This window comes from Arvicola amphibius, chromosome 12, assembly GCF_903992535.2.
Source record: "Arvicola amphibius chromosome 12, mArvAmp1.2, whole genome shotgun sequence".
NCBI classification, from domain to species: domain Eukaryota; kingdom Metazoa; phylum Chordata; class Mammalia; order Rodentia; family Cricetidae; genus Arvicola; species Arvicola amphibius.
This window is the reverse complement of record NC_052058.2, coordinates 94,036,035-94,056,682: the sequence shown is the minus strand read 5'-3', so window position 1 is coordinate 94,056,682 and position 20,648 is coordinate 94,036,035. Positions and strand designations below refer to the sequence as shown.

General features: G+C 43.1%; 1 protein-coding gene across 1 annotated transcript in view; it reads right to left on the bottom strand.

The window, feature by feature from the left end:
- The window catches only part of Nckap5 (NCK associated protein 5), a 799,776-nt gene that overhangs the window by 66,688 nt on the left and 712,440 nt on the right, over window positions 1–20,648 (bottom strand). The gene's annotated exons all lie outside the window — the stretch shown is intronic.

Sequence of the window (20,648 nt, the reverse complement as noted above, 5' to 3'; positions counted from 1 at the left end):
ACACACAATTATGATAGTGATGATGATAATAATATAGAAGGAACATGATACACATTTGAAATACAGTGTACTAAATATCCAGGGATGTGAGAGAAGCCAATGTTTCACTGAATATGAAAGTAACTCCTTCACGTAAAGAGGTAAGATGGTTGGCCCGTTATTGGGCCCATAGCTGTCCATAAGCACCAGATGGGTCTCTAGAGCGATGAGAGAAAAAAGAACCATTACTAGAGACCAACAATTAGTTTTAATTATCATTATTTCAGTCTGGGGTTCACACGGCTTCAGTTAGGTAAAGTTTAATAACTGAAATAAAGTGAATAATGAAGACACATAACAGACCCGAGTGCTGTCCTGACAAAGGGGACGGCATGTCTCTTGCATGAATTACCACCACTCAGCGGCTGACCCAGTTCCCGGCCTCTAAAGTGACAGTGAGGGCAGGTTATTCCAAATGTACTTATGGGGCTGAGCAGTGATGACCATGTGATATGTGTGTGACAGACACCTTTTAAAGAAGTCTACGGCTACTCTGCTCTTAATTGTAAACTGCTATAGAGGTGCTGGAAATCAAAGCTGAGTCCTTTGACTGGAAGTGGGTACCCTTTACTGTTGAATCATCTCTCTGGAGCCCCTTCACTTTACTTGTTGAGACATGGTCTCTCACTAAACTTGAGGTTTATCCATTCTGCTAGGCTAGCTAGCCAGTGAGCTCTTCCTCAGCTTGAGTTTATAGATAGATGCTGGCTCTACTCCTGGCTCTTCACATAGGTTCTGCAGGGTCAAGCTCAGGGCCTCAGGCTTGCAGGGTAAAGCAGTTTACTAAGGCATCTCCCCAGTTCCACCTTTTAGATTTTTTTATTCCTTCCAGATACCCCAGTATTTTCTAGAACAAACTAAGCTGATTTTACCACCTGTATCACAAATCCATAAATTATAGCTCATCTTCAGGAAAAGTTTATGTAGAAAATTTTTTGATAAAACTTATTTAATTTTTAAGATGGAAATATGGTTTATAAAAGCTAATGAGCTAGCCCTCCAAATCTGGTTGTTAGATAGAGTTTCTGCCCATATAATAAAATCTCAGAATGACGTGTCCTTGTCGTCTTATGAGGGCCTTGCAAGTCTAGAAGTGAGGAAGAGATACAGCCTAGCACTGTTTTGAACATGGAGGGGAATGGAAAGCTTTGGCATAATCTTCGTTTTTACCAGCGACTATGCCTCTGGAGCTGTACGGAACAGTGGCTTGTGGTATGACTGCCAACTGAGTTGGGAGGGGGGGGTCTCTGCACAAGAGTGGGATCCAGTTTCTTGTAGGCTGCCACAAGTATTAACATTTGGTTTTTAACCAATCTCTGAAATTTAAAAGAGAACCTGTCATACTGCAGGATGGGACAATAAATGATAACATGAGTCAAATGCTCAGTGTGCGGATCCCATATTAGGACAAACCCAAGGGGCCAGTAATGTTATCTGTGCCACATACAATCTCATTTCATCATCAGTTAGAATCCAAATTCCAATATGCCCATCACCCTACCCTCCTCTTTAGTCTTCTTTGCTAGAAGTAGTAGCAAACTGAAATTTTTCCAATAGAAAAGAAAAAAGAAGGCAAATTCTCAAGGCATTCCAACACTTGGCTCTCAGTTGGCAGTGCCATGTTGGTAGGTTACAGAACCTTTGGGATCTGGGGCCTTGTTGGAGAAAGTCCACCGCTGGGGGTGGCTTTGAGGGTCAGTAGACTTGCCCCCACTTCCAGCTCCCAGCTTTCTGCTCCTGCTGCCATGCCTGCCACTTACTGTCTGCCTGGTCACCATGATGGTCTTTTATCTCCCTTGAACTGTGAGGCAACTCTTCTTTCTGTGAGTTGCCTTGGTAATGATAGATTATTACAGCAACAGAGTTCCTGTATGAAGAGGGGCTTCTGTCTTCACAGGATCCTTGGAATGAGGCAGAGTGCAGCTCCCATCTTCAATATGGCCTGCTCCTCCACGTTCTGCCATGGGATCCACTTCAGCTATGGGCTGTAGGGTCCCTGACTCCTATGGCTGGCCTCTGAGAGTAATTTTCTCTCCCAGGATCAGAGGGCAGAATTTTAGCTGTCTTCATTTCTGGACCTCCACCTGGTCAGTGTTACTGTCCAATGTCCTTACAGATAATTCACTGCGGTGGTCTGAATGAGAATGTTGTATTTTTGAATGTTTGGTTCCCAGTTGGCGGACTGTTAGAGAGGATTGATTTGGAAGGGTGGCCTTGTTGGAGGAGGTGTATCATTGGGGGTGGGCTCTGAGGTTTCAAAAGCCCACCTCAGACCTTGTCTCTCTCTCTCCCCCTCTCTTTGCTTGTTGCTGTGGATCCCGATGCAAAGTCTCAGTTACTGCTCCAGCACCATGCACACCTCCCTGCCTGCCTCAGGTCATGCTCTCCACTATGAAGGTCTTATGGATGGACTCACCCTTGGAAACTGTGAGCAAGTCCCCAATGAAATGCTTCCTTCTCTAAGTGGCCTCAGTTAGAGCAGTAACTAAGACAGTCACCACTTCTGTTTTCTCTCCAATGAAGGAGACTCCAAGACAGTTGGGTGGTGTAGGAGGTCCTTCTGTCTTTGTGTTGCTTTCATTGGTCAATAAAGAAACTGCCTGTTGAAAGGTTGAGGCTTGGGTAGGCAGGGAGAGCTGGATGGCATGTGGGAGAAAGGGGTAAGAGTCAGGAAGAGGCACCATGGATCTGCCAGAGACAGATGCTGGGAATTTTACCCAGTAAGCCACTGCCACATGGATTAATACACAGATTAATAGAAATGGGTTAAATTAAGATATAAGAATTAACCAATAAGAAACTAGAGCTAATGGGCCAAGCCGTGATTTAATTAATACAGTTTGTTTGGTTATTTCAGGGCTAAGCTAGCTGGGTGGGCTGGGAACCAACAAGCCTCCTTCCTTGCAACAGTTGAGAGAGATGATGAGCTTTATGCATGAGAAGATATTGTCTGGAGTCTGTCTGCCAGTCTGACTGTCTGTCCCTCCCTACTTCCCTCCTTTCCTCCTACCTTTCTTCCATCTCCTTCCCCTACCTTCCTTCTTTCCATATAAAAATGCTGGGTGTCTTAGTATGTGCTTACGACCCCACAGGTTGGCTGTTTAGCCCATTGAGCCAAATTGGTGAGCTCTAAGTTTTGTCAGAGACGTTGTTATTAAAAGAAAGATAAGGGCTGGGGAGATGGTTCAGTGGTAAAGCGCACTTGCTACTTTTGTAGAGGAGCCAGGTTCAGTTCCTATCACCCACATGGCAGCTTACCACTGTTGGTGACGCCAGTTCCAAGAGATGTGACACTCTTGTCTGATCTCTACTGGCACAAGCCCACACATGGTTTATAGACAAACATGCAGGGCAAACACTCATATGCATAATAAAAGATGAAAAAGTAGAGAGAAACTGAAGACTATGTCTGAAAACAAACTCTGGCCTCCACATGTTTATGTACATATATGCACACATCCATGAACACATGCAAACATAACAAAGGGACATTACTAGTTCTATTTTCAATGATTCTTAGCCCTTACGCCTGAATGCTTCTGCTAGGTCTCTAGTAAAGACCTAGTAGCAGCTTCCGACAATAGAACAGAGGACAAATTTGGGGTCCAAAACAAAAGAGTGATGGAATTCTGTCTGCTGCCATTCCGAGGACTGGAATTTTCTGGCATCTGTCCCTTCATTTTCTTTCCCGTTAGCACACAGTATTGCTATGCCATAGTCTGTAAATGGGGCTCTTTGAATTCCTAGGCTCCCTGAGGACTATGAGCACAGACAAACTCAGAACCCACTCGCTCTTAACAACTTTTACTTTGTGATTTCTAAAAGTCCCAGGTGCCGACTATGGAGGAAGTGAAGGTGTCATTTTTAAGAATTTATGAAATGAGCTGTGGATAAGGGCTCAGGCAGATGCCAGAGTTTCCCCCTCAAGCAAATTCCTTCAGAATGCTTCCACCTTGGGAAGCTAGGGTCGTAGGGAAAGTGCTGATGCATCTCTCTGTAGTTTCTTTAAAGCACTATTAGCTTCCTGCAGTTCACAAAAATACTGCAACTTGAAAAAGTGTTGGATACTGTACTTCTGAGGCCAGTTATTTTTACCCCCTCTCAGAGAATTAGGAGAATCCATAAAATAATTAAATGGCTGTAGTAAGAACAAAGTTCACAGGACCAAGCCTGTTTGGAATTGTCAATGAGTTGGCTTGGTCTTGCCCTAGACAGATGTCAAGTTCATATCTGCATTTGTGAATGTGGCTGCCAAAGGTGCCTCGCTAATGAGTTCAAGGGTTGGGTCATTCAATGTACCACCAGGCTTCAGTCCTCCAAGGTCACCAATTACATCTCTGGCCTTGGCTGGCCCTCCCACCTATTCCTGCTGCCCCATTTGTCTTTCACTGGTCTCTAAATGCAAGTGCTTACACCTGTCACTACCAACAATCTCAGGAAGTCTCATGGGACGAGTTAGGGCATGGCAACCCAGTCATTTCAAAGCTGAGGTTAGAACAAAAAACAAGACAACTTCTTGAGAAAAATTCCAGTTTTCTGAACACTGCTCCCTTGACACCCTTCTATCTCAGCACCTCTTGGGTGCACTGAGGATGCTCTGCACAGGACACAGAGGAAGCTTACAAAGGAACACACTCAGAATCTTCTCTTCCTGAAACATACCCTGGGAGTGTCTGGTTTGCGAAGGGATGAATGAGTTTTCATTTCTGAGAACAAGACACAGGCATTTCTGCAAGGACCTCTTCAAAATGATTCAGCTTAGGAGCCGCATCTGGCACAGATTTTAGGCACAAAGGAAGTGACCTTATTGGAAAGGTCAACAGCAGCTCAAAGGCAGTCAACAGAGGTCTCGTGGGGGATGGCGGTTAGGAGAAACTGTTAACTTCAGGTATGAGCTACAAAATCCCCATTTGTGGGCTGGGGAGACATCTTATCCAGTAGCGTCTGCAGGCTTAGCATGAAGGTCTGAACTCGGTGAAAATCTGGGTGTGGTGGTACAGAGCTGGGAGGGTGGGGACGGGAGGACACCTGGAGCTCACTGGCCAGTTAGACTGACTGGTGAGCCCCAGACTCATCCAGAGACCTTATAGTAAAAAATAAGGTAGAAGGCAATGGAGGTAGAGAGCAATTGTCACCCTCTGGTTTCCACACACACAAGCACGCACATATCCACATGCAAACATTCACAAACCACATTGACATAGACATGCAACATACACACACACTCAGTAATGAAACATTCAAACAAATAAACAAGGTTCATCTGAAGACTCAGAAGATGAGACAGGAAACCAGGCACTTCAAAACTGGGCGGACTGGATTTGCAGGCCACCTTGATTTTTTTTTTTTTTTTTGCTGATTTTGAGAAAATAAAAATAAATCAAGGGATGTTTGATCTTCGCAATCAGAGTTCATTTGCTTACATCAGTCTGGAGAGAGCTCACATTGTGGCAGTGCTCAGCAAGTCTCCTTTAGCAGCGACAGGCAGGCCGGGACAGAAGCTTCCTGCAGACACTCACCAACCATATATTCAGGACATCCAAGGCAAACCGAGCTGTCATCCTTGAAGCCTTGAAGACTAAACAACCTGTCTTTTATTTTATTTTTTAAAATATGTTCTTCTTAAAGAGTGATTTTTTTTTTGTTGTTTTTGTTATTTGAGACAGGGTGTCTCTATAGCTTTGGAGCCCGTCCTGAAACTAGCTCTTGTACACCAGGTTGGCCTCAAACTCACAGAGATCGACCTGCCTCTGCCTTCTGAGTGCTGGGATGAAAGGCAAGTGCCACCACCACCCAGCTTGATTTATTTTTTATGTACGTTGGTGCTTTGCCTGCATGTGTGTCTGTGTAATGATGTATGATCCCCCGGAACTGGAGTTACAGACACTTGTGAGATGCCATGTCGGGGCTGGGACTTGAATGTGGGTCCTCTGGATAAACAGCCAGTGCTCTTAATCATGGAACAAACCTTAAGGAATTACCTTTTGGTGACTATATCCTTGGGAATGAGTTCATCAGAAGTATTAAGGAGCAACGCATGAATAGGGAGCAAAGACCCTGTAGTTGGCCGCAAACAGTCTTGTGTATAAAAGTGACAGAGCACTTTTCTTGAGAAATACATTTTGGAGCCAATAGTAACTTTAAAAAAAAACCAATGATGATTATGGCATTGCCTTTAACATGAGCTTGGGATGTTACATGGAACAAGTGAAAGTTGTCACATATGACCTGCAGTCAGTGACCTGTCACTGTCCGGAAATCCCCTACCCAAATAGCTGGGACCAAAACTGTTTCAGAGGGTTTTCAATATTCACAGAGCATTTTAGGTGAGTCTCTGAAAACTCAAAATTGGAAACACCCAAAATCAGAACACTTTTGATACGTGTATATATGTCTGAGTTATTTGTATGCATGTTCTGCGTATGTACATGTTCATTGTGATGGTGTTTGTCTGTGCAGGCTGTTGTCAGAGGACAGCCTTGGCTGTTGCTCCTGAGGTGTTGCCCTCCCCTTGTTTTGGCTTGTTTGGTTTGGTTTGGCTTTGAGACAGGGTCTCTCACTGGCCCACAGCTCAACAATAGCTAGGCTGTCTGGCAAGAGCCCTGGGAAGCTACCGATCTCTGCCTCTCCAGAGCTGGGATTACAAGCCTGTGTACCACGCCTAACCTTTCCTTTCAACATTAGGTCTAGAGATCACACTCAGGCCTGTATGATTGATTACAAGGTGAATGCTTTGCAATGGCGCTCTCTCCTTAGCATTTAAACCTGAAATTTTTTGAGGGTGATGTCTACTTTTCCAAAGCCTGAGAGGCATGTTGGGAGTTGGACCTTACACTAGTGAGCCCTAGGCCATGATTCGATGTAGGGAACTAGTCGCTTGTGGATTCAAATGAATTACATTACTGCTAATTTTCTCTCTTGAATCCCTAGAGATCCTAGGAAAATGGAAAACATGAAACTTCAATCTGTCTCTCTTCACGTTGGAAACTTCTGCCATAGCTATAAAACCCTTCGCCAAAGACCAGGTGTGGGGGTGCAGTGAAGGTGGAGACAAGAGGTCCATAGGGTTTGCTGAGCAGCCAGCCATCACTTGAAAAATGACAGCTAAGGTTAATTTCTCACTTGCCATTCGCGCGCGTGCGCGCGGGCACACACACACACACACACACACACACACACATACACACACCACAAACACACATATTTTCCTCAGCCAAATATACAATGAAAATCCATCACAACTCAACAGCTAGAGAGAGAGGTTTGTGGGTGTTCGAGTCTCAGACCATCCTATTAAGTGGCACACTTTCCTAACTTGGCTGCAGTCCGAGAGGCCATGTAAATACGTCTTGGTAAACGTCATCTCCAGGTTTGTACACATCTTTAAGCTACATGGTGTGGTGCTGCCAATAAAACCTTCAACCACAGATGGGAACACAGATTTCTTTATTTGCACGTCCCCCTCTTCATCTGCCTGGCTGAAATAAGCTTAAGAGAAAAAAATTCAAGCCAGTTGCCAAAACCCTCTGCATTAAATGTAGGCTATTTGTTTCAAGTTTGCCTCACAGTTTTGTCAGCAGTACAAAAAGAGAAAGACAAAAAAAGGATTAAACTGATGATTTATCTCCAGTCATTTGGTAACTTTTGGCTGTGGCATGAAGGCGACCTTCTAGAAGGTCACATTCGATGTGATGGCTTGGGATGCGTGAGAATCAGCCTCAGCTTCTAAGTTCAAGCTGGTTTAAGCCTGCTGAGGTTTGAGGAAAGTATAGGAGAATGTGAATTTGTTTTGTGATCCTTTGAGCTTTCCTTGGCATGAAAAACACCAGATGTTGGGAATTCGGTTCACTATCGTATAGGGAGTGAGTATAAGCAAAAAAGTAGGCCATTAAGAGGAAATACAACATTAAAAAGAAGGGCCGGTAAGATGGCTCAGCAAGTAATAGTGCTCGTAGCACAAGCCTGATGGTCTGAGTCTGACCCACGGCACATGCAAAATGCTCCATACAGCAGCAAACATCTATAGGACCAGGACTCCTACTGTGAGATGGGGGCAGAGACAGGAGCCCAGGGACCAGCTACCCTGGAGTACACAGGGCAGCAGAAACAACAGGAAACACTGGGCCTGGAGAGAACTGACCCCCAAAAGTTGCACTCTGACCTCAAAACACATACAGTACAATGCTTATGCTAATACGTAACTCAAAATGGACAATTTATATTAAAATTTTTAAAGGGAAAAAGTGGAGCATGAAAACCCTTTGTAAAGACGGAGGGAAAGTTACTTTGAACCAAACATACAAAAGGACCACCTGAAGCAGGGTCGGTACCCTTCAAACCTGATAGTCACAGGCAGTAGCATTGCATAAATGGTTGTGGCAGGATGTCACCGAAGGATGTAAACTAGAAAAGGCTAGAAATGTGTTCCCATGAAGACCTTGCACTCAGAACTCTTCCTCTATATATACAATAAAACTCCTTTAAGGTGAGAAGCCTACTGAGGAATGGCTTCTGAAATAGTTGTATGGGTGTCTATTCTCAGATTTTCTATACAATTCTGAATCTCTATTAATTTTACTAGTTCTTTTGTGTGTGTATGTGTTTATGCGTGGAGGTATGTGCACGCATGTGTATGTACATGTGGGCAAAGAGGCCAGAGATCAACGCTGCCTTTTTCATTCTCTCTCCACCTTACTTTCTGAGACAAGGTCTCTCACTGAGCCCCAAAGTTTGCCAGTTTACAGGACAGGCTCTAGAAACTACAGGGAAACCCTGTCTCGAAAAACCAAAAAAAAAAAAAAAGTTTGCCAGTTTAGTTAGACTGGGTGACCAGCAAGCTCCGAAGACTTCCTAACTCTGTCCCGCAAACACTGAGATTAAAGGTTTGTACTGAAGTGGCCAGCATCTACATGGGATATGGGGATCAAATTCAGGTCCCCGTGGTAGCTCAGATTACATTTTACCAACTCAGCCATCTCTATAGCCCTTGAGCTTTCAAAGCTGAAGACTGAACTCTAGGCTATCATCCCTTCGGGCTAAAAATGCTGAGGTTGGCTCCTAACCTCTCGTGTCTTGCTACAGTAGTATGCATATCTTAGAAAACAACGCCTAGACGTCTATGCTACATTTACAGCGATAGTCAAGTATAGGCCAACGGACAGGTTTTTTTGTGGTACCCCACCACTGACCTAGGAACAGACTTGGATCCCAGATCTCTCTTCTAGCGAACTGTCAATTACGGTGCATTCCTCATGTGCGAGAAAACAGCAAGCATGAAGCTCTTTCAGCTCTCTATGAAGCAAAGGCTACCCAACCCTTTTCTCTTCCCACCCAGAGCTGAAACCTCATCCTTCTTAGCATGGCATTTTTCTAACTGAGGAAACAGTAACCTTAAATAAAACTGCTTTTTAAAAATAAATGTGCACGTGTGTGTGTGTGTGTGTGTGTGTGTGTGCGCGCGCGTGTGCGCGTGCGTGTGCGTGTGTGTAATACATGTATGTGGAGGTCTCAGGTGCCAGTCCTCACTTCCCACCTTGTTTGTACTGTACACACCAGGCTAACTGACCTAATAGCTTCTGGGAATTCTCCTGTCTCTACCTTAGATCTTACGGTAGAAGAGCTGGGATTACAGATATGTGATACCCTTTCTGGCTTTTATCTGGGATCTGGGGAGTTGAACTCAGGTCCTCTTGCTTGTGAAGCAAGTGCTTTACCTATAGAGCCATCTCCTCTATGCCCAGTAAAGTTAATTTTATCAGCAGAACTTTCTAAGGTACCACACAGGAGTAGAACCACGGTGGTTCCTTCCAGCCCTGCCCAACTAGAACAAACATCATTTGCTCTAGTTGTACAAAAGACAATTTATCCTTGCCCCCTTCTTTGCCCCCCTCATTTCCTCGTTGTCCTTATCTCTCCTTAGCTCCTTCCCCAGCAACCTGATTATAGTACAGATGTATCTGCGCACTCTTTTAATCCACTTTCAAGCTGGCACTTGAGGAAGATGTTTCAAAGGTCTAGACTAATGATGCTTACTCATTCTGCATTGTGCACAAACTCATTTCGTTCCCAGATGAGTAAATCACAGTTTCTCCTTGGAAAATGTACAACGTTGCTGTCCTAAAAGGCTACCTTTGTCTCCGTTCGATTCATATTCTCTCCTCTCCCGTTGCCCTCCCACTACTCTGGCTGTCTTGACAAAACCAAGTGAAAAGTGAACAGTTATCTGGTTGAATGTGATAGGTACTGATAGCTATTGTGGGTAATTCTGCCTCCCCAAGTCCCTTCCTCCCCATATCAAGCTTGATTCATCTTATAGACATTTGCCTCCACTCCGCATCTCACCTGCCTGGATAGCATCTGCTTTGATAAGGCACATGAGAGAAGGGAGGAAAGAAAATAAATTAGGGGTGGGCTGCTGTGGGAAGGGATTTAAAAGAGTTTATTTGACAAGAAGCATACAAATCAAGAGGCATGCAGAGATTTAGTCAACTCAGCAACTAATATAAATTTTAATTGATGATTGCACACACATATACACACATAATGCATATACACATATTCCATCCTCAAATTCATATCTACATATATACACATATACATGCATATACACAGTATATGTGTACACACATATACACACGGATATAGATATATACACATGCATATACATACGTATACTCTTAAACATCCACACATGAGTACAACTGCCACATTCACATACCCACACATACATGCATACACACACACACACACAACACACACACTATTGGCATTATAAATTGGACAGTAGGCTGCACAGAACTTGATCTCTGAATCAAAATGTGGTGAGCTTGTAATTTCTTCAGACAATTGCCTGGATTTGGTTTCTGAACTTTGAGAGAGAATTCATATAGAGCCTGGAGGTCTTGTCAGATTGAAGAGATAATGCAGACATTAAGGGAGCTAGGATTGGCAGGGCAATGCACCAGAGAGGAAAGCTGGTAGCAGGGGTTTCCTTACAGTCTTGTCCAAGTGCAGCCCATGCGCGAGGTGAGGCTCGGATCACAGAGACAATTACTGTGAAGCAGTAGGTTGCATAATTCCTGGAGCTCACACAAGGAAATAACAAGACGCTACCTACCATCTGAAGAGGTGAGGCCTTTCAAAATGAGGAACACAGAATTCGAAGAAGGTTCAGGCCTCAGGAGTGAAACTAAATTGTACTCAGAATAAAAGCTCCTTAGACTTGTCATAACAAAACTTGAATGGAAGTCTTGGAAAAATAAAAACTTTTGTGCTAATACATAAAGTGTGTTCCAGAACAAAGTCTAACAGTCTACAGAGAGACAATAAGGTATAATTCACATTCTCTGGTATCCAATTAAAAATCATCAGGCATACAAAAGAGCAAGTGATTGGAATTCATAGCCAAGAGAGAATTAAACCAGAACAAATATAAAAATAAATGATAGGGATAATGAAGTTAATAAATGAGAACTTGAAATGGTTATTGTTAACACTCTAAAAATATAAGGAGATGTAAGTAAAAGTTGTACACAGTCAAGATGGATCAAAATAATAGACAACCACACAGAAATCATTACAATGTGAAGCTACGTGCAAATGAAAAATACATTGTATGGGATTAGTAACAGAGATGCTTGAAACAGCTGAAAGAAACATCAGTGAATTTGAAGATAATTAAGTGGTTCAAAATAAAACACAGAAAACAAAGGCAGGAAAAAATTCAGAAAACAGCAGTTCAGTGACCTGGGAGTCAATACTAAGTAAGTAAATCGGCTCTACTGGAGCCATGGAGGCAAAGCAATCAGAGGAAAGAAATGAAAAGGAACCACAGATGTCACCAAATTTAATAAATAACTATAATTTAATAAATAAATTTAATAAATAACCATAAAATCCAACATCCAAGAAACTCAATGAATCCTAACAAGACCAAAACTGAAGAAAACCACACAAGATACACCATAATCAAACAGCTCAAAAGACTGAGGTAAAACGTGAGCCCTTGATCAGACCCTTCCCAGAAGAACCAAGACAGACATCGGATTGCTTATTTGTAATTCTGAAAGCCAGGAGATGATGGACTGCCATCTCTAGCCTAGTGAAAGGAACAAAAGAAAGCCTGGCAAGATTGGAAAAATTAATTTCAGACGGGAGGAAGGGCTCAGTGTTTAAAATGCTTGTCCCCCATGTGTGAGGGTCAGTTTCCATCCCCAGAACTCACAAAAATACAGGGTAGGTGTGGTGGCCGCCTGCGATTGCTGCCTCATACGGTGGAGAGAGATGATCTGCAGAGCAAGCTGGCTGGCAGTACTAGCCATAAATTGGTGAGCTCTCAGTTTGACTGATAGACACTGTCTTAATGAATAAGGTAAAACAGTAACCACGGATAATGTTTGATAACCTTGGACCTATAAAATACACACATACACACATGTATATGTGTCTACAGGATGAAAAATAAAGAAAATACAAAGATACACATGAAAACAGAAAAAATGATTTCACTAATAAAATGTTTGATAGGGACAAAAATGTAAAAATAAGTAATTTCTAAACAAATAAAAGCTTTTTTTACAATTGTTGTCAGAGCCTTTTTATAGAAGAAATGCCAGAGGATGCCCCATAATCAGGTGGAAAATAGAGAAGTAGGACAGAAGAGAGGGCAGTGGAAATAGTAAGATAGCATGTGGTGAGCTTACTGTGAGGTTTTAAATACTAACAGGCTAGGATGATCAGACTGGGTTAAATAAAAACAAATCCCATTTATATACTCTGCAGTTCTAGCTATGTTGTCTGCTTTGAGACAGGCTCTCTCTGTGTAGAGCCGGGTGGCCTTGATCTCATAGAGATTTAGCTGCCTCTGCCTCCAAGTGTTGAGATTAAAGGAGTGCACAACCAAACCTGGTTTATATACGATCTATAAAAAATACACTTTAAGCCATGGGTAGTGACACATGCCTATAACACCAGGACTTGAAGATCAAAGCTAGCCTGGTCTACATAGTGAATTTAGAGTCAGCTTGAGCTATCATGGTAAAACTTGGTCTTAAAAACACCAAAATGAATGATTCAACAAATCCCAAAACAAACCAAGAAAGAACAATAAAAGGAATCCAGTGTATATAGAGCAGAGATATATGCAAAGCAAAATAACAGCAGCATGCAGGAATTATCCAAACAAAGCTGTGGCACTACACCAACAACAAAGCCTGTAACTCCCGAAAGAAATCCTTCTAGAGAGGCAGACATGTTATAGAGATATTATTTTCCACCAAGCAGACCTGGTTATCCTAGGAAGGAACACTTATAGCCTAGAACTCTGGAGCAAAACCTGTTGAACCACAGAGGAAAGCTAACTTTGAAATGAAAATGAGATGACACCTCTGAGTCATAGAACATATGAATGTATATGTATACACACACACACACACACACACGCACACGCACACACGCACACGCACACACACACACACGCACACACCTATAGACACAAGTACGAGAGATGGGCAATAGGGATAGAAAGGGGCATTTTCAGTCCATTCTACCAAACAGTCTGCCCACCAGGGGCAGGATCTATTCATCTGTTTACATAAAGATTCATTAAGGTAGATCATATCCACCATTATATATATTCTCAGCAAACTAAAGATTTATTGAAATTGCAGAAAATATATATTGTAACGATTGCAGAATTAAACCAGAGAGTAACTGAAGACACCTAGAAAAATGCCAAATTCTCTCAAATTAAACAGAATACTACTATATGTTCTGCAATTCTAAAAGAAAATTAGAAAATATACTGACATGAATGAACACAAAAATACAAGAGAACACAACAGACTTGATTAAGAATGTTCAAATATTGCTTTTTTGAGAATGCAGAAAGCTAAATAACATGGGAGACACAAGTTGATAAAAGAAATAGAAATGTAAACAAGTTAAGAATTTTTAACGATACATATTTTATATTGATTTTGTTATTTAACATATTTAACAATTTCATATGTATATATGCATACACACACACACCAGTATTCTGATTACTAGCCCTACCCACCCCAAATGAGTAATTTAAAAATAATTACGGGATGGAATGATGTCTCAGCAGTTTAAAGTGCCTGTTGTTTTTGCAGAGGACCTGGGTTCGGTTCCTAGTGCCCACTACAGGCAGCTCATCCCCAGCTGCAGTTCCAGGGGATGTGACATCTACTGCCTCTGTTGACAGATACACTAACAGGCACATACTCCCAAAGAGACATACATGCATATACATAATTAATAACAATAATCTTAAAATGTAAAACACATAATAAAATTATAAAAGTTATTTGACAGTATTAATAAAAATTTCAAATTTCTACCCAGAAGTTACATATGCATATATGTAATATATGATGGTGATATATGGTACCTATATGCATGCCATGGCACACATGATTCTACCAGAGCAAAATAAGTAAATAGATATAAAAATGTTAAAAGGCAAGTAACAGGCTGAGAAGCAAAAAAAATATATCTGAAAGAGGATTATAATCCTAAATAAAATGAATTTAGCATAGTAATAAGACACAAAGCAAAATTTAACTGGAATTTTGAAGACATATGTCAACAAAGAGGATATATCTATGATAAATGCAGAGAATGATGGCCAGCATCAAGGGACACAGGCTAAAACTACAGGGGCTGGAGAGAAGGCTCAGTGGGCAAGAGCACTTGCTGGGTGAGTGTGAGGATCCAAGTTCAGATCCCATGTGAAAGAACTGGCACTGGCTGCTCACATATCTATAACCTCAGCTCTGTGTGCAGTGGGGGTGGAAATAGGCAGATGTTGAGGTTTGCTGGCTGCCAGCCTAGCTCCAGGTTAAGTGGGAGACCCTGCCTCAAGGGAATAATACGAAGTTATAGAGGAGGGCGTATGATGACCTCCTCTTGCCTCTGTGAGCACACAAGCGCGCAGACACTTGCACATACAAATGTAGAGATCACATACGTTTCATATACATACATATATACACATAAAAAACCCAACTCAAAACAAACAAAACCCTACTTCACAATAGTATGCTAAATGACAAAGCTGAACATGCAAATACTAAATAGTGACAAGTGTGTGGAACAAGAGAAATATGTGTTGCTGAGAATACAAAGCCACACATGTGTTTTGGAAAATCCTGACATGTTCATACAAAGTTAAGCACCTACCATAGAGCCAGGCAATAGCATTATTACCTGAGATTAAATGGGGCATTTGCTCGCCTGCAGACATCTGCACAAATGTTTATGGAAGCCTTCTGCATTACAGTGTACCCCGGAGATAACTCAACTGTCTATCAAGTAGTAAACCAAAAGATGAACTGTGGCATAGCTACACAGTTCTAATTAGCAGAAAATTTTAAAAGTACGTAAGCAAAAATCCCACTGAGAATATGCTATCCCAGAAAGTTCTGTAGGTCCCACTTACCAAGAGACCACATCCAGAATACTTGATGTTCTAGGGATGGATCTATTTTCATAAAGTTCAAAGACAGGAACCACCACTCTGTGATAGGGAGCAGGTTAGAATGTCCCCCAGAACCGGTTGTTAGGGAAGGGCATGAGCATTTAGTTTGGGGCGATACTATTCTAAACCATGTTTTCAGAAGTAGTTCTGCACTGTATCTGAATGCATTTATTGAAACTTGTTGTACTATACACTTGAAAGGGTGAGTTCATCCCAACTCACGGTCCATGGATGCATGTGCTTCTGAAGCTAATGCCCCTTTATACTGCCTCAGTAACCTCAGAGGTCATACAATAACCTCGAGAGGGATGGTGGACTGTTCCTTTGGCTGGTCCTTGGTACTCTATCTGTGGGAAGCAGACATTTAGTCACGTCTCCCTAGGGCAGATCACACAACGGAGTGCTAGAGAAGTCGCATTATTTTTCTTCTTTAAAGATATATCAAAGAACAACTTGGCAGGACAGGCGCTATGAGTCCCCCTCTTGACTTTCCCCAACATTACCGTCTAAGTTGGGGAAATACATGACTCAAAAATATAGAGGTGGGGCCACAGACCCCCCCTAACTAACAAGTGCCGCAGTCGTAATGGAAACTGAGGTATAGTTTCTGAATAGCAAATTCCAGATTCGGTTTTGTTTCTAGCACAGTATTTTGGTTCCGAAAATGCCAGTTGGTGTATGGAAGACGGGAAGGCTCAGGAATGAGTTTAGCACTTTGGATTCTGCCCTTGAAGTTTGAATCTTACTTTTTTTTTTCCTCCAGCTTTCTTCTTTGTTTAGGAAAAATAAACAAGACTTGGCAGAAAATGTGATGAGAAACTGCACCGTTTTGATCCAAGGATAATACATAAAAAATTGAAAGATGTTATCAAGAATATGTGTTGATACCATCCTCGGCTATTTTCATAACATGGCCTTCCGAGAGGGTGACAGTGATGTCACTGCATGCTGATTAGTACAGAATGTGCAACTGCTTCTCTAGAAGGTCCTGCTTGAGGACAAGGGGACATGGAAAGACGAGTCGGAGCGACTGCGGGTTCGTCCACCCTGGAGAGCGGCGGTATGCATGGAGAAGCGTGCTTCAATAAGAGGAAGGTGAAGAGCGGGGGGGTGGGGGGGGGAGATAATCGGACAATGTTGCTGCCCATTGACTGTGCAATGGGGATGGCCTTTGAGGCTTGAGAGCCTGCCCTTCCCTCCTGCTCACTTTCTGCTTCCTACGTGTGGGTACAATGTGACCAGCCATCTTCCTGCTCCTGCCACCGTGCCTCCCCTGCCTGGGCCACATGTTCCCCATCAAAAAGGGCTGTATTTCCCCAGAACTGTAAATCAAAATAGATGTCTTCTCCTTGAGAGTTGCATTTTTTGTCTGGGCATTTTTATCACAACAACAGAAAAAGTAACTAAGACAAAGACAATCTATGGGGGTGAGAGGAGAGAGGGAGGAGGGGATGGGGAGCAGCAGAATCTAGGGAGCCAAGTTACGAAGCCATAACTGGAGTGTTCAAACTCAACATCCTCTCCGTAAGCAGTGCTGTTTGGGAAGAGGAAAGGAAAATGAAAACAGCATTGCTGAAGGTTGGGAATAAGCACAAAGTCAAAAGTTCCAAGTTAATAAAGTGTTGAAAAGTCCCTGGAAACTAAAGCATCACCACATACTTCAGCGCCTTGCCCTCCTATTGCCAAACAGGCCTGAGAAAGGGGAGCGGAAGGAGCGGAATACAGAGGCCAAGTGGGTTCTTCTGTGGGCTCCTTAGTGCCTCAGAGGAAGGGAGCAAGCTGCAGCTCTAAGTGTTTGTGTAGCTAGATCTGGTCCACTATGCCGGGGACAGAGACAACCCTGTGAGGGTCACAGCCCATGCCATCTGTTTTTGAGGGATTCTCCTTAGCTTCTCCAGCGAATGCCTACAGAAACGCCACCCTGCGTCAGGGTTTATCGCTCTTATAAACACAGCTCACTAATAGGCATGGTTTACTGCTTAGCATTGTTCTGTCTGCTTCTGCAGCAAGGCTCCCTTCGTACAATGCTCATGCCAGTGGTCAGATGCTGCGTATAGCTGTCTGGATGCAAGGATTCCTGCACCATTAGCAAAATGGACACAGCTTTCTCGCATAGGGATTGTTAAACAATGTGAGTTTCTGGTCCTCTCCACAGCAGACTGTCTTTTCCAACAATTTTATCATAAAATTCAACCCAACTAATATCCATAAAAATGATCTGGGGTAAACTCAACATGAAACTCTATGTAATTGCTGTGGGATGTGGGAAAGTATACTGATTGGATGATAAGGGGGTATTTTGTGAGGACAGGTGTGCGTATGTGTGTGCAAATGTGTACACACGCATGTGGAGGACAAAGGTCAATAGCCGGTGTGCTTTCTTAGACACTGACTTTTGTTAGTATCAGACAGGCTCTCAGGCTCTATCCCTGCCTGGAGCCCCAGTCTTCCAAAGAGCCCAGGCTGGCTTGCCAGTGAGCCCCAGGGCCCTTCCTGCCTCACCTCCCCAGCCCAGCCCAGCACTGGGTTAATAGGTGCCCACCATTTTCAGTTATTTCACATGGGTTCTGGGAACTGAATGCTAGTCCTCATGCTAGCAAGGCAAAATCTTGGAAGACTTATTTTCTCCGCAAACAGTGCTACCCGGCATTCCCTTGTGGCCAGTCATCTTCAAGAGAAAGACAACATTTAAACTACACACATGGCAATTGTGCCTATAATTCTGAGGAGTCAGTGCCCTATCATGTCAAGCAACTCCCTTTGAGACCAGCAGGAGCAGTTATTACCAGCTGAAGCCATCATTTTGCTTTAACACACAAATTCTTCCTCACAAGAATCCAGTCCTTCGTAATGAGTAATCATGTTGTATGTGGGCATGAGGCTTTCCAGGACCGAGACTCTCCCTAAACTCAGGTCCTTGGGATGAAGTGAGCATGGATGTGGAGACAGGCAGGTGCTAGCATGAGGCATTCATGTCTTACAGACATCAAGACAGGCTTTTAGGGCTAGGAAAATGGCTCAGTGGGTACAGTACCCCCTGCACAAGTATAAGGACCTGAGCGCAGATCTCTAGAACGCATGGAAAAGCCGGATGCTTAGTGTGTGCCTGCGACACTTGAGCTCCTATGGGGATGGGAGACTCCATAGATGTCATGAGGCAAGTGGTCCAGACCACTGGTCTCAGATATGGAAAGCAAAGAATAGCACCCAATGTTGTCCTCTGACCCACACCTGTGTCGCATGGCATGTATATGCCCCCCTCCCAACATACACTAAGAACATTTTTTAAAAGAAAAAGATGAATTTTGAGTTCAGATCTTATTTAAGTAAAGTGTCTGTTTTTGTTGCTCATGGGAAACCTGGTGGCAGTGACGATGCTTTTAATAACGGGTGTCACTAGGACGACCCGCTCCACTTGTCACCCACATGGTGATGATGTGGGCTGCATCCTGGTATCCAGCGTCTCTCCCCAACTTTGTCCAGTCTATCACCTCAGTCTTCCTACGCCTAGATGGACAAGCCTGGGCAGATGACAGTGCCTCAACTTCCTTTAGCTGATATCCTATGTATCCAGTTTATGTCTAATTATGTGTATTTGTGTTAGTCAAGATTCTCCAGAAAAAGAACCAACGAAGTATGTGTGTGTGTGTGTGTGTGTGTGTGTGTGTGTGTGTGTGTGTGTGTATAAGGGGGGGGGAGAAGGAGGGAAAGAGAGAGAGAGACAGAGAGAGAGAGAATTGTCTGTCACGATTATAAAGTTTGACAAGTCTTAGGAGCTTTAGGGTGAGCCAGCCAGTTGGAGACCAGGATAACTAGTACACAGTTCCAAATCAACGACCAGAAGACTCAAGACCCCAGAAGAGCTAATTCTTTGCCTTGACCCTAACAGAAACAATAATACAGTGTTTCAGCTTGAAGTCAGAGCAGGCAGGAGCAACTTTCTTTCCCTAGGAATTGGAATTATCAGTTTCCATCTTCTACTTGGATTTTCCACTGCTTGAATGAGGCCCACATCATGGAGAGTAACCCGCTTTCCCCATTTATCAAACTAAAAGTTAACTTCACTCCCAACACACACAGAATGACTTGTTTGAACAGGTATCTAGGTTCTCCATGACTTTTCATGCTGACACATAAAATCCATAAAATAAACCCCTGCAGTAGTTAAGAGGCTGGTGTTGAGAGCTCACATAAATGATGGATGACGGGAAACAGGATGGGGACATCATCCAGCTCAAAGGACATAAGCACCTTACGTAGGGCATGCTCATCAGAAGGAAACCTGTTAACATTACCTTTCCCCAAGCATGTATGAGCATGTGTGTATTTGTGTATATGAGTATACATGTGCATGCAAGTGTCCGTGTGGGTCAGGGGTCAACCTGTCAAGTATCATGCTTTAGGCAGCATTCATCTTGTGATCTTGACTTTTTTTTAAGATTGGGTCTCTTATTGGTCTTATTGGCCTAGATCTTGTAGACTGACCACTTAGACTCCTGGAATCTACTTGTCTCTGCCTCTCTACAAGTGCATACCTCCATGTCTGGCTTTTTAGATGGTTCTGGGGTCCAACTCAGGTTCTGACTCTCGAGCAGCAAATAGTTCACCAAAAGTTGTCTCCCTAACTTCCTTTCCCAAGTTCTCAGAGAAGCTGCAGTGATTCAGAGATGGAATGAAATAATGTCCAAACTGCTCTCTGGATGCGTCTGAGATAGAGGTCTCAGATCTCGCAGACTCAGCTCGAGACTAATCCTAGCTCTATTTCCTGAAGAGATAAATGAGGCTCATGGGGGACAAAAAACCCAGTGCTCTGGGGTCATAACACTTTTATTTGCAAACAAATATTACCCATGATTTAGAAACACAGATCATGGCTCACGTTTGACTTCCTATACATAAAAATGGCAGGTATCCCGAGAGCTGGCTAAGAAGCAGGCAAACAACACAGACCAGAGGTGAGTATTTTCCTGTCTGGGACCGGTCTTAGTTTCTTTTCTTGTTGCATCCTCATGGATCAAGGTCACAGTCTGTCATGGCTGTGAAGTTACAACAGCAGGAGCTTGAAGCAGCTGGTCACCTCTCATTCACAGTCAGAAAGCAGAAACCA